Source organism: Heterocephalus glaber, unplaced genomic scaffold, assembly GCF_053883595.1.
Source record: "Heterocephalus glaber isolate CG9 unplaced genomic scaffold, H.glaber_assembly_v1.0 deba00001613, whole genome shotgun sequence".
Taxonomy (NCBI): Eukaryota; Metazoa; Chordata; class Mammalia; order Rodentia; family Bathyergidae; genus Heterocephalus; species Heterocephalus glaber.
This window is the reverse complement of record NW_028258384.1, coordinates 740,362-755,053: the sequence shown is the minus strand read 5'-3', so window position 1 is coordinate 755,053 and position 14,692 is coordinate 740,362. Positions and strand designations below refer to the sequence as shown.

Here is a 14,692-nt window from a genome sequence, read left to right as displayed (position 1 = left end):
AGGTTGTCTCTTAGCTCTGTTGGTGGTTTCTCTTGCACTACAGAAGCTTTTTAATAAGATGAGATCCCAGTTCTTGATTTTTCCTGCTAGTTCCTGAGCTACTTAGGTTTTGTTTATAAAGTCTTTCCCTATGCCAATGTCTTCAAGAGTTCTACCTAACTTATCTTCCAGCAAGTTTAGTGTTTCTATCTTAATATTTAGATCTTTAATCCACTTTGATCTTAGTTTAGTGCATGGTGATAGATATGGGTCTAGTTTTAATCTTTGGCAGGTTGAAATCCAAATTTTCCAACACCATTTATTAAATAGGCTATCTTTCCTCCAGTGAGGATGATTGGCTCCTTTGTCAAAGATGAGGTGGCTGAGTATGTCTGGAGTTGTTTCTGCATCTTCTAATGTATTCCATTGATTCTTGTGTCTGTTTCTTTGCCAGTACCATATAGCTTTTATCACAGTGGCTTTGTAATATAGTTTCAAGTTGGGGATTTTGATACTCCCAGCCATGTCTCTGTTGCCTAGAATTGCTTTTGTCATTCTAGGTTTCTTCTGGTTCCAAATGAACTTTTGGATTGTTTTCTCTACTTCTGTGAAATATATTGGAATTTCATCAACATTGCATTAAATCTATATAGCAGTTTTGGAAGTATGGCCATTTTCACTATATTGGTTCTTACTATCCAGGAACAAGGGATGTCTTTCCACTTTTTATATCCTCTTTGATCTCTTTTTTTCAGAGTACTTTAGTTTGCAGTGTAGAGGTCTTTTACTTCCTTTGTTAGATTGATGCCTAGATATTTCATTTCATTGGATGCTATTGTGAAAGGAATTGTTTACCGAATTTCTCTCTCAGTGAGTCTGTTTTTTGTGTACAAGAAGGCTATTGATTTTTCAGTGTTGATCTTGTACCCAGTTACTCCACTGAATCTGTCAATTAAATCTAGAAGTCTTTGGGCAGAGTTTTTTGGGTCTTCTATGTAGAGTATCATATGCTCAGCAAATGGTGACAGTTTAATTTCTTCATTTCCTATCTTTATTCCTTTTATTTCTTTCTCTTGTCTAATTGCTGTGGCTAATATTTCCAATACTATATTGAACAGGAGTGGTGATAGTGGACATCCTTGTCTTTTTCCTGATTTTAGTGTGAGAGATTTCAGTTTTTGACCATTTTCTATGATGTTGGTTGTTGGTTTTTCATAGATAGACTTAATCAGATTGAGATAAAGATCTTCTATTCCAATTTTCTGTAGGGTTTTTATCATGAATGGGTGTTGGATTTTGTTGAATGCCTTTTCTGCATCTATTGAGATGATCGTATGTTTTTTGTCCTTGACTCTGTTAATATAGTGTATTACATTTATTGATTTAAGTATGTTGAGCCATCCTTGCATCCCTGGGATATATCCGAAGTGGTCAGGGTGTATGATCTTCTTGATGACCCTCTGTATTCTGTTTGCCAGTATCTTGTTGAGGATGTTTGCATCTATGTTCATTAGGGAGATTGGTCTGTAGTTCTCTTTTTTGGTTCGTTCTTTCCCTGGTTTTGGAATCAAAGTACCACTTGCTTCCAGGCATGAATTTGGATGTATTGCTTCCTGTTCAATTTCTTTGATGAGTTTAAAGAGTAATGGTGATACTTCTTCTTTAAATGGCTTGTAGAATTCAGCAGTGAACCCATCAGGACCTGGGCTTTTCTTTGTTGGTAAATTTTTTATTACATTTTGAATCACTCTTTGTAATTGGGGTGTTTAGAATTTCTACATCTTCTTCATTTCACTATGGCAATTCATATGTACCTAGGAATCTTTCCATTTCTTCTGTGTTTTCCATTTTATTAGAGTATAGTTCCTTGAAGTAGGTGTTGATGATCCTCTGGATTTCTGCTGGGTGTTTTGTGACTTCACCTTTTTCATTCTTAATTGCATGGATTTGAGCCTTTTCTTTCCTTTTTTTGATAAGATTGGCTAAGGGTTTATTGATTTTATTTATTCTTTCAAAAACCAACTCTTTGATTCATTGAGTTTTTTCTGTCATTCTCTTACTCTCCATTGCATTGATTTCTGCTCTGATCTTTATAATTTCCTCTCTTGTATGAGCTTTGGATTTATCATGCTCTTCTCTTTGTCAGTGCTTGAGGTTCAGCATTAGGTTATTTATTTGAGCTCTCTCTGTTTTCCTAATATGGGCATTTACTACTATGAATTTCCCTCATATAAATGCTTTCACTGTGTCCCACAGATTTCTGTATATTGAACTGGTATTATCATTTACTTGTAGAAACTGTCTAATTTCTTCTTTAATTACCTCTGTGACCCATTGGTTGTTCAGGAGAGTGTTATTCAATTTCCATATGTTTGTGGGGGTTTTTGCAGTTTCTTATGTTATTGATCTCCAATTTTATTGCACTGTGGTCTGGAAATATACAGGGTGTAACTTCAATGATTTTGTATTTGCTTATACATGCCCTATGAGCTCGCATGTGGTTAATTTTGGAGAATGACCCATGTGCAGCCTAAAAGAATGTATATTCTGATTTTGTGGGGTGGAAGACTCTCTAGCTATCTATTAAGTCCTTTTGTCCAAAAGCTTGGTTCAGTTGTAGAATTGAATTGTTGACTTTTTGTCTAGATGATCTGTCTGTTTGTGACACCGGGGTATTGAATTCCCCCACTACAATTCTATTAGTGCTTATTTGGGTTTTCACATCCAATAATATTTGTTTTGTATACTTGTGGGCATTTGTATTTGGTGCATATATAAGATTGTCATCTCTTCCTCTTGGATTGTTCCTTTCACAATGATGTAGTGACCATCTTTATCTCTCTTAATTAGTTTTGTTTTGAAATGTAGTTTGTCTGCAAATAATATTACTATCCCTGCTTTTTTTCCGGGTTCATATCATGTGGAAAACTGTATTCCATCTTTTTACTTTAAGTCTATGAATGTCTATTGAATTAGGTGTGTTTGTTGTATACAGCATATTGTTGGATTTTGCTTCTTAATCCATTCGGCTAGTCTATTTCTTTTGATTGGTGAATTGAGGCCATTAACATTGATGGTTACAATTGATAAATATTGACTCATCCTTGTCATGATGTTTTAGTATTGCTGGCTCTTTTATTTTTTTATTTTCCCTCTTTTCCTTTAGTGTCTTACCTTGCCTGATAGCTTTGCTCTGTTCAGCCTTAGGGAGTTGTGACCTTCATTGTCTTTTTCTAGGATATTTTTTAGTATTGTTTGGAGTGCTGGTTTGGTGTTCATGAAATTTCTCAGGTGTTGTTTGTCATGGAATTATCTAATTTCCCCATTGATTTTGAAAGATAATTTTGCAGGATACAACAGTCTAGCTTGGAAGTTATTTTCTTTTAGGGCTTAAAATACTTCACTCCAGGCTCTCCTTAACTTGACTGTTTGTGTTGAGACATCTGCTGTGATTCTGATGGGCTTTCCTTTGTAGGTGATTTGTTTCTGTTCTCTAACTGCTTGTAAAATTTTGTTCTTCTGTTGGGTTTCTGGGATCTTGACTATCATATATCTAGGTGTAGATTTTTTGATCATGGCTAGTTGGAGTTCTATATGCATCACTTATCTGCATGTCCAATTCTCTACCTCTGTCTGGGAAGTTTTCTACTTTTTCTTCTGTGGTTTCCATTTCTTTCTTATGCTGTATATTCATGGCTTCCAGCATGGTTCTGAGCTAATCTAGTTTTTTTATCTGCTTCTATTCTAGAGCCTCTAATCATGTCTTTTACTCTGCTCACTATCTCTGTAGTTATCTGGGAAATTATTTCTGTTTTGAATTTTTCTAGAGCCTCATTCATCTGTTTTTTTACTTCCTGTGCTATCAGTTCAGCTGTCCAGGTGGTTAATTATCATATTTTTCCACCTCATTTCCCCCAGAATTTGCCTTTTGTGCGGTGGAAGCCTGAGTTTGTGCCTTGCTTAAATGTCTTCTCATTTTTGTTTTGGTACTGTCCTTGGTTTAATTCCTCTATTGATACTTTATTGAAAATATCTTTGGTGCTTGTGTTTAGAACCCTTGTGGAATGATTGTTTCTCAGATGTGTCTTCCAGATATAGCTGGTCTTGAGGTTTTGAGTCTCTAATGACTCTGAGGCTATCTCATTTTCATTATACCAAGAAGGCAATCACAGCATCTTAGCCCAAATGATATAATCAGCAACAACAGCATCAAGCACATCTTAGAAAATGACAATTTGTGGTAGTTATTAGTCTATCACCTTTCACTGTGTGAATTATATCAAAAATGGAGGACCAGCCCAACATATGTTTATAGTGAATAAACTCTTCAATATAGCAAGTTTACCCTTTGGTTTGGGGAGTTAGAAGGACTTGGGGAGGGATGGATATATACATAGAAGGATCAGGAAAAGTTAGCAGTGAAGCTAGAAGACACAGGAAGATCACACAAACTCTAAGAAATTGTTGAAGACACGAGGAAAATGCAGAATGAAAGAACAAAGATGTGAACCGAACAACCTAATAATAGGGAGGCTAGATACTGTATTTACTTTTCTTTAAAACTAATGATAATTGAGAGAAGGAAAAAGAGAGGAAAGAAAAAATAAAGAATAAATCCGAATTAGGTTCAGAACAGGAACAAAAAGGGAGATGAAGAACAATGTGGGACAGTGAGAGAATAAGCAAGAGAAAGAAAAGAGAAAAGAAAGAAAAAAAGAAGAGAAAAATAAAAATTTGAAAAGAGTAGAAAAAAATAAAAATTAAAAATAAGAGAAAAATTTTTTTTGCAAATAACAAAAAATAAAATTGAATGGCCTCCTTCAGGGTGTGTCTTTGCTGTCACAATAGACAATGTGGGCAGCCGTATGCAGATATTAGTCAATGAGTCTCAGGAAGCCAGTAGCAGACCTGTGAGATTCAGGCAGATTTCTGGCTGCTAGTCCCAAGTTGAGCTCCCTCTCCTCCTGCAGGGTTGAACTCTGCAAGGTTCTACTGCAGGTTCCAGTTGCCCTTCCCCTGAAGATAGTCTAGGTTCTTATGGGAGGTTAGGATCCCTCCAACTTATGAAGTATGGTGGTCTGGTGTGCCTTTATTGCAGAGATTCTCTTCAGTTTTCCAGTGGGCTTCAGTTTTCATTGAGGAGCCTGAGAGTGGCCCTCTTTCTGTTGCTCACTTCTGCTCTATCTTGTGGAGCACAGGACAATGGCCTTTATGACCCCGTGTGCCTCTGTAGTTTGGAACCAAGTAGCAGCACAGCCAGGAGGCCAGAGGAGGGGGGTGGCCAGGCCATGCAGGCACTTTCATGACTAAGCTGGTGGCAGTGGGTGGAGCATGGGTTCAGAGCAGGGGCGCCATGTCGCTGGGGTCCTCACTATGCAGTGGCTGGTCACATTGTGCAGAGTACGGGGAAGGAGCAGGGGCTCCAACTCATGACGGGGTCCACACCATGCACCTACTGGTCACAGCAGTGATTTCTAAATCTTTAAAGCAACATATATATTGATGAACAGATGAATTGATAAAGAAAATGTATTTATGCACAATAGAGTATTACTCTACCATAAAGGCAGATAAACTTGAGGCATTCATAGGCTAATAGATGCAATTTGAGATCATAATGTTAAATAAGTCAGACAAACAAGCTTAAATACAGCATGGTCTCTCTTATATGAGAATATCTCTCTATGTAAACATGTATATTTAGACATATATATTTACAAATGAACAAAATAGAAGATAGATAAATAGGATGTAGGGAAAAGTTCAAGTAATTCCCCAAATTACCTATTCTGTTGTTTCAAATATTTTAATATATAGGCTAATTTGTCTCATTTATACTACTAGTTTCTCTTAGTTCATTGAAAATAATGTTTTGTGCTATTATTTGTTTGTTTCTTCTTTATGAGTCTTTTTGTGTGTGACTTGTTCTCTATGTAACATTATAGTCATTCTTTTAAGATTTTGAGGGGCCGGGTATTTAGCTCAGTGGTTCCAGCGCCTGCCGCACAAGGTCCCAAGTTCAATCCCTGGTACCAAAAAAAAAAGATTTTGATGCATATTGTATTAAGTATCATTATTCTCTAATTATTTTGTTATGAAATTTAGTTTTATTTAAAAAATAAAATATGTAACATAATGTATGTATATAAAAAACCTTACTTTCAAAACAAAACAAAACCAACCCAAGGGTACAAGGCATCAGAACTAGAAAAAAAACCCAATTGCATACCAACCTTAAACCCAGAGGAGAAATCCACAGTTATAGTGTAAATACTATGGCAATGTAGGTATTGACTTGCAGCTGATATGTAGCAAGTGTGATAGCTTTATCTCCACCAAAGGTAGAAAAACAATCAGTAGTTTTATAGAGTTAGCTATCTAAAGATTAATAAAGCTTAATTCTTCTACTATTAAAGATATAGGGAATTGGAAATGGAGGCATGCAGGTAGACAGATTTGAACTGTTATTCTGTAGAATATGTGGAGGAGAGGGAAGTGGGACAAAGGATACTATAGGCAATAGAAGGATGCTTATAAAATTAGTTTAAGGTAACAGAAAACACTGATGAGAAATGCAAAATAAAAGGAGAAAAGGGAGAAAAATATATGTAGTATTGAGTGAGAAAAGATTAAAGTGAGAAAAATTAAAAGGAAAAGGAAAGAAAGAAAGAAAGAGAAAGAAAGCAGGCCAAAGGAAAATTCTCCAAACCCTAATAAACTAGTGAAGAGGAAAGAGGATAATAATGACATAAAATGCAAAGAAAAATCACTAAATAAAAAAGAGAGAGGAATTTCTCTGTCATTTTGAATGCATGGTTTTCTCCAGGAACTATAATTTTGTGGTCTAGCAATTCCTGTTTTTTTCTGAGTCCCATCTGCTTTTCCAAGGCTATGGCAATGCCCAAGTCAAGATGTGGCCTTTCTTATGCAACTTTTGCTTTTAGAAATTCTTCCCTGTGAGCAGAATCCCTCTTTGTCCTTGCAGATCACAGCAATTGCTGGTGTGTTTTAAGGCTGCGTTTCTCCCTGGGGCCCCCTGGAGTCCAAAGTATTCACTATGTCCCTTGAGGTAAGATCTCCCTTTCCCATGAGTTGATGGTTGCTTTTAAATCTTTTTCATATAATTCTAACCTTTCTGTTATCTTATTGTGAAGTATCTTCATTGCCTTTTATGATTCAGTTTGAGATATTTCTGGTTCTTGAATTATTTTCAAATTAAATTTGGATAATCTTGTATTAGAATATGAACTTATAGATGTTATTTAAATCTTCTGTTTTAATTTGATTTTGCTAATACTGTTTCCTCAGGGAAGTAAAGTTGCTACCTTTTCCTGCCAGTTGGAAGTGAAGCCAGTTTCCAAATGGGTATCATTGACACTCAAATGGTGCTGGATGAAGTAGGAATTTTGACTGCACATGTTATTTTCACCGATCCTGCAGATAAGAGTGCTTTGTAACTGATGGGTGGAGAAGAAAAGTCCTGACTCTCTATTTGACCTTATTTTACACCATTTCTTTACAAATTCAAGAGTATGGAAAGCTAGGCTGCCAACTTTTTTTTGCTGGTGTGGATGGGGATAGGACTTCAGTTTTTCTTTGTTGTGTTTGTTTTTAATATACAAGTTAATGACTAAAAGTTATCAATTTAGCTATGCTGTCTTTTTTTTGGACTTTGGCTAGAAATCACAAGCATTAGGCTTAACTTTGCATATCTGCACCAATTAGTGTTTCTGATATTCTGGCTTCTTTAGTCTGTGGGATATATAAAAGAAAAAGAAATCCCATAGAACACACCATCATGTTATACCTTAGGTCTGAAGCTCCCAAAATCTTTGGCCTTCTTTCCATATTTCAGCCTTCTAATGATTGATTTGTATATAATATTCCAGGGCTTGTAACAAGAGGATTAAGGAAAACTATATTTTCATCATTTTTCCTAAATTGGTAGTCCTTGACTGAATTTTGAGACATTATATCCCATAAAATTATCTACTGTAAAGTGTATGAGTGGGCTGGGAATGTAGTTTAGTGACCGAGTGCATGCCTAGCCTGCACAAAGCCCTGGGTTCTATCCCCAGTAGTGGAAAAAAACTATAAAATAAAGTGTACAATTCAGTGGGTTTTTGTATCTTCATAAGATTGTGAAATCATCACACTATCTAATTCCAGAACATTTATCACCATCTTATTAGTAGCCACTCCCAATTCATCTCTCCATCTAGTCACTGGCAACAAATAGTCTACATTGTGTTTCTATGGATTTATGTACTCTAGACATTTCATAAATATAAAATAACAAAACTTGAGGTTTTTATGTTTGATTCTTCCTATGTATAATGTTTCCAACATAAAAATATATCACATTAATTGCCACTTTGTTCTTTTTTATGGTTGAATAATATTTGATTTATATATAATCCACATTTTATTTCTCATTCATCAGTTGATGTATACTTAGGTTGTTTCCAATTTTTCTTATTATTAGTATAAATAAAATCATGAATAATGCTGCTCTAAACCTTCTATACAAGTATTTTATGAATATGTATTTTAATTCTCCTAAGGATTGTACTCAGAAATAGATATGTTGGGTCAAATGGAAAAATCTATGTTCAACTCTTTGAAGAACAACCAAAATTTTCTTTTCATTAAACTTTTAATAGGTCACAAAATTCTGTGACAAATTTTTGGTCAAGTTGTTTTCATTAAAAAGTATTGATTAAAAAGAGTAGGGCCAATGCTGGTGGCATAAGGCGCAGAGGACCCAGAGCGGGAGCGGTGGAGCAGCAAGCCTGGCCCTCCCGCCAAATATGTCAAGGCCGGCCCTGGTGGCAAAGGATCCAGAGCAGGGACTGGAGCAGGTGCCAGAGCCCAAGCCAGGGCAGAAGCACACATGTGGCCTGGAGCAGGGGACGCCACGCTGTTGAGGCCGGCCATCATCACCCACGGGCCCCAGGCAGAGCACAGCTGGGTGCCGTGAGATTTGAGGTGGTGGAATCCATCCGCAGAATGTCTCCTCTCCCAGCGAGCAATGCCCAGGCCACCAAGATGCGCACCACCACCAGGCCCACGAAAGTACACATGACCCACTAGCTGGAGCCTGGGTGCCATGGGACCACGATGGTGTGCTAGGCAGTGGCAAGCTTGGCTTCCACACACTTGGGACCTGCAGGGACAGAGCCACCATGGAGAGGCCAGGGTATCACAAACTGATGGATTTTGACAAGAAAGGAGGGAAAGGGGAGCTGGAAGAGGGCCGGAGAATGTCCAAGACTGGCAGGGGCCACAGCAGCCATGGCATTCGGAGCTTGGAGACTAGATCGGGGGTCCGGATGGTGAGCCCCAACTTCCAAGTCAGCAAGAAGATAGGCCGCAGCAACTTTGGGGAGCTCTGGCTAGGAAAGAACCTCCATACAAATGAGTATGTGGCTATCAAGCTGGAGCCCATCAAGTCCCGGGCCCTGCAGCTGCACCTGGAGTACTGATACTACAATCAGCTCAGCACCACAGAGGGTGTCCCTCAGGTCTACTACTTCAGCCCTTGCAGGAAAGTACAATGCCATGGTGCTGGAGCTGTTGGGGCCCAGCCTGGAGGACCTGTTTGACCTGTGCAACCGAACCTTCACACTGAAGATGGTGCTCATGATCGCCATCCAGCTGATCACATGCATGGAGTACGTGCACACCAAGAGCCTCATCTATTGAGATGTGAAGCCAGAGAACTTCCTGGTGGGGCATCCGGGGACCAAGCAGCAGCATGCCATCCACATCATTGACTTCGGCCTGGCCAAGGAGTACATCGACCCTGAGACCAAGAAGCACATCCCATACTGTGAGCACAAGAGCCTCATGGGCACGGCAGGCTACATGAGCATCAACACACACCTGGGCAAGGAGCAGAGCTGCCACAATGACCTGGAGGCACTGGGCCACATTTTCATGTACTTCCATTGAGGCAGCCTGCCCTGGCAAGGGCTCAATGCTGACATGCTCAAGGAGCAGTACCAGAAGATTGGGGCACCAAGTGTGCCATGCTCATCGAGGTGCTGTGTGAGAGCTTCCCAGAGGAGATGGCCATGTACCTGTGTTATGTGCAGCACCTGGACTTCTTCAAGAAGCCAGACTATGATTACCTATGGAAGCTCTTCACTGACCTCTTCGACCGCAGCAGTTTTGTGTTCGAATATGAATATGACTGAGCCAGAAAAACCCTGCCCACACTCATCAGCACTGTGCTCTCCGACCTGCCCTCCCAGCCCCCACACCAGGACAAATTCCAGCCCCACAGCAAAAACCAGGCACTGAACTCCACCAATGGAGACCTGAATATGGATAACCCCACTGCAGGGCATTCCCGTGCCCCCAGCATGGCCCTGGCAGAGGTCGAGGTGGCTGAAGATACTAAGTGTTGCTGTTTTTTCGAGAGGAGGAAGAGAAAATCACTGCAGAGGCTCAAGTGACCCAGGCGCTCTTGGCATGTGACTGTCCTCAATGTTGCCCTTGGGCCAGCTTGTGCCTGAGGCCATGGGCCAACCACAGGCCAGACAGCAACTTGCTGCAGCCCAAGTCAGACTGTAGGGCCGCCCGGCCCAGATGTGGGTCCCTTCCTTCACATAAGACTTTGGCCAAAATTTCTGCACCTACATCTAGTCCTCCCCTCTGAGAGCATTAACAATTTAAACAAGAAACAAAGGAACCCAGAGTCCTGCTGCCCTCCCTGTCTGCTGAGTGAGTAGTGAGACAAGGCTGGGTGCTGCACCACCCATTAGCCTCATAAAGTCCAGTTTGTCTCACTTGAAAAAAAAAGAGGCTGGGTTTCCTGCGGTCTACCCCTGGTATTTTGTTTGACTCCAGCCTTATTTTACTTCTTACATTATTCTCCTATTGAGAGTGTCTTCAAAACTTACGGGCTCCCCATCTGTAGTCAATGCAAGCAAGGGGCTAGCAGAACTTTTATGCTATACCTACCTTGATTTCTGAAGCTTTTCCTTGGTACTGACTCTTGAAGAAAGAAGACATATTCCTCTCTGCCTTCATAAGTCTCTTCAACCTGCCTGGACTGGATCCCAGAGAGAAGCCAGTGTAGACCAGAGTGGCACAGCTGCAGGCAGGTCATGCCAGGGCCTCACCCTGATCCCAGACAATTTGGGCCACAGGCCCAAGCCAAAAGCCCACCTGGAAAAGAGCTACACAGGCACACAAGCAACAGCCAGAGGCCTGCCCCAATATGATCCATAAGTGCATGCAGACCCTAGCCAGAAGTCTGCTCACGCACCAGGAACTGGGTTGCATAGCCTGAAGCCAAAGGTCATCCCAGACAACAGCTATGTAGGGGGGCAGACCATAGCCAGAAGCACACCTAGATACCATCCCAAGTGTGCACAGGCCCCAGCCAGAATCCTACCCAGAAAACAGGTCAGCTAAGGGACCCAGAAGGCCACCATTCTGGACCCAGGTATTGCTGCAGTGGTGAGCAACAGAGGAAAGGCCACTTGGTGGCTTGGTGAGCATTAAAGACCACTGGGTGAGCAAAAAGTTGCAACAAAGGTACAGCAGGCTGCATCTGTTAAATAAGAAGACACTTAATCAAGTCTCAAAGGCAGACTTTCACATTACCTAAGGCAATGCCAAAGGGCAACAAGATGGAACAATCTGATACTCAACCACCTGTACTCCCTGAACTGGCAACGAAAGGGGACCTGTAAAAAATGAAATCAGAAATATTTTCTCAGATAACACCAGAGATTGTGCCCATAGTACAAGACATGATTGATAAATCTAAAGTGGACACAGATTAAAAAAAAAGAGAGAGAAGCTGAGGAACATGATGGAATGCCAACATAGGAAAAAAGTAGAATGCATAAAACAGATGCAAACAGATTTCCAGGAGATTAAAAACTCCACTGAAAGTTTACACAGCAGAATGCACCACTGTGAGGACAGAGTTTCAGATATAGAAGATAGGATTGCAATTATTGACCAGGAAAAGAGAAATTTCTTAAAAATAGTAAGGGATGATGAGAAATCAATTCAGCAGTTGCTAGATGATGCAAACAAGAATAACACAAGACTGATCAGAGTCAATGAAGAAACAGGAGAGAGTGCAGATGACATAAAAAACTATACACAGAAGTAATGGCAGAAAACTTCCAAAACAGGGTAAAAGAACTTGACATACAGATAAGTGAGGCATATAGGACTCCAAGTAGCTGTGATCAAAAGAAATCTACACATAGGCATATAATAGTTAAGATTCCACAAACCCAACAGAAGAATACAATTCTACAAGAAGTTAGAGAAAAGAAACAAATCACATACAAAGGAAAGCCCATCAGAATAACAGCAGACTTCTCAACACAAACCCTCAAGGCAAGAAGAGCCTCTAGTGTCATATTTCAAGCACTAAAGGAAAACAACTGTCAACCCAGATTGAGGTACCCTACAAAACTATCTTTCAAAATTGATGGAGAGGGCTCAATGGTTGCACCACCTGCCTCACAAGCACAGGTCCCGAGTTTGATCCCCAGTACCAGAAAGAAAAAAATGATGGAGAAATAAGATGCTTTCATGACAAAGAGCATCTGAGGAAGTTCATGAATAACAAACCAGCACTCCAAAAAGTTTAAACAATATCCTAGGAAAAGACAATGAGGATCACAAGCACAGGAATCCCAGCAGAATGAATACATTGGCACAACAAGAAATTAAGCAGAAAGAGGGGGAAACCAAAAAAAAGTCATTACAAGGATAAGTGAGTACATATCAGTTATAACCATCAATGTTAATGGTCTCAATTCACCAAGCAAAAGAAATAGACTGGTAGAATGGGTCAAGAAGCAAGATCCAATAATATGCCACATACAAGAAAACACTTAATTCAAAAAGAAATTCATAGACTGAAAGTTAAAGGGTGGAAAACAATACTCCATGCAATAAGAACCCAAAGAAAAGCAGGAGTAACTATCCTCTTTGAAGATCAAATGTATTTCAAACCAACACTGATTAAGAGAGGCAAAGAAGGACACTACATCCTAGTAAAGGGAAAAATCCAAGAGGAAGAGATGACAATCACAAATATATATGCAACAAATAATAGTGTACCCAACTATACAAAACAAGTATTAATGGACATGAAAAATCAAATAAGCACTAATACAATACTAGTGGGGGACTACAATAACACACTGTCACAAATAGATAGATCAAGTAGACAGAAAATAAACAACGAAACACTAGAACTCAAACTCTTGAAAAAATGAACTTAACAGATGTTTAGAGTGTTCCAACCCACAGAATCAGAATACGCATTTTTTTCAGCTGCACATGGGTTCTCCAAAATAGACCACATGTTCGCTCATAGAACATGTTTAAGTGAATGCAAAGGAATTGAAGTTATCCCTTGTATATTATCAGATCATAGTGAGATGAAATTGGAAATCAATAGCAAAAGAAACCACAAGAATTATATAAACACATGGAAATTGAACAACAAACTTCTGAATAACCAATGGATCACAGAGGAAATTAAAGAAGAAATCAGACAGTTTCTACAATTAAATGAAACTATTAATACAACATATCAGAATCTATGGGACACAATGAAAGCAGTCTTATGAGGGAAATACATAACAATGAATACTCATATTAGGAAAACAGAGCAAGCTCAAATAAACAACCTGATCCTGAACCTCAAGCTTCTAGAAAAAGAAGAACAGAACAAATCTAAACCTCATATAAGGGAGGAAATTATAAAGATCAGGGCAGAAATCAATGCAATGGGCACTAAGAGAATGATACAAAAAATCAATGAAGCCAAGGGTTGATTCTTCGAAAGAATCAACAAAATTGACAAACCCTTAGCCAACCTTAACAGAAAGAAAGAAAAGGCCCAAATCCATGCAATTAGGAATGAAAAGGGTGAAATTACAATGGATCCAGCAGATATCCAAAGGATCATCAATATCTACTTTGATAACCTATATGCCAATAAGATGGAGAACACAGAAAAAATGGATAGATTCCTAGACATGTATGAATTACCAAAGTTGAATGAAGAAGACCTAAAAATTCTAAACAACCCAATATCAATCAACAAAATTGAAAACATAATTAAAAAAATTATCAACTAAGAAAAGCCCAGGCCCTGATATCTTCACTGCTAAATTCTACAAGATATTGAGAGAACTCTTTGAACTTTTCAAAGAAATTGAACAGGAAATTCATTCCTGGAAGCAAGTATTACTTTGATTTCAAAACCAGGGAAAGACCCAACCAAAAAAGAGAACTACAGGCCAATTTCCCTAATGAAGATAGATGTTAATATCCTCAACAAGATGCTGGCAAACAGAATACAGAGGCTCATGAAGAAGGTCATACACCCTGACCAAGTGGGATTTATCCCAGGTATGCAAGAATGGTTCAACATATGTAAATCAATAATTGTAACACACTATATTAACAGAGTCAAGGACAAAAATCATATTTTTATCTCAATAGATGCAGAAAAAGCATTTGACAAAATCCAACACCCATTCATGATAAAAACGCTACAGAAAATTGGAAGAGGGTCTTTATCTCCACTTGATAAAGATTATCTATGAAAAACCAACAGCCAGCATCACACTAAATGGTCAAAAAAAGACATCTGCATTGAGAAATACAGCACTCTGAAAAAAAGGGATTGAAGGGGATATCAGAAAATGGAAAGACATCC

At 39.0% G+C, this 14,692-nt stretch overlaps 1 pseudogene; it reads left to right on the top strand.

The window, feature by feature from the left end:
* The first annotated feature begins 9,172 nt into the window (after positions 1-9,172).
* On the top strand, positions 9,173-10,439 carry LOC101715445 (casein kinase I pseudogene; annotated as a pseudogene).
* The last annotated feature ends 4,253 nt before the right edge of the window (positions 10,440-14,692 follow it).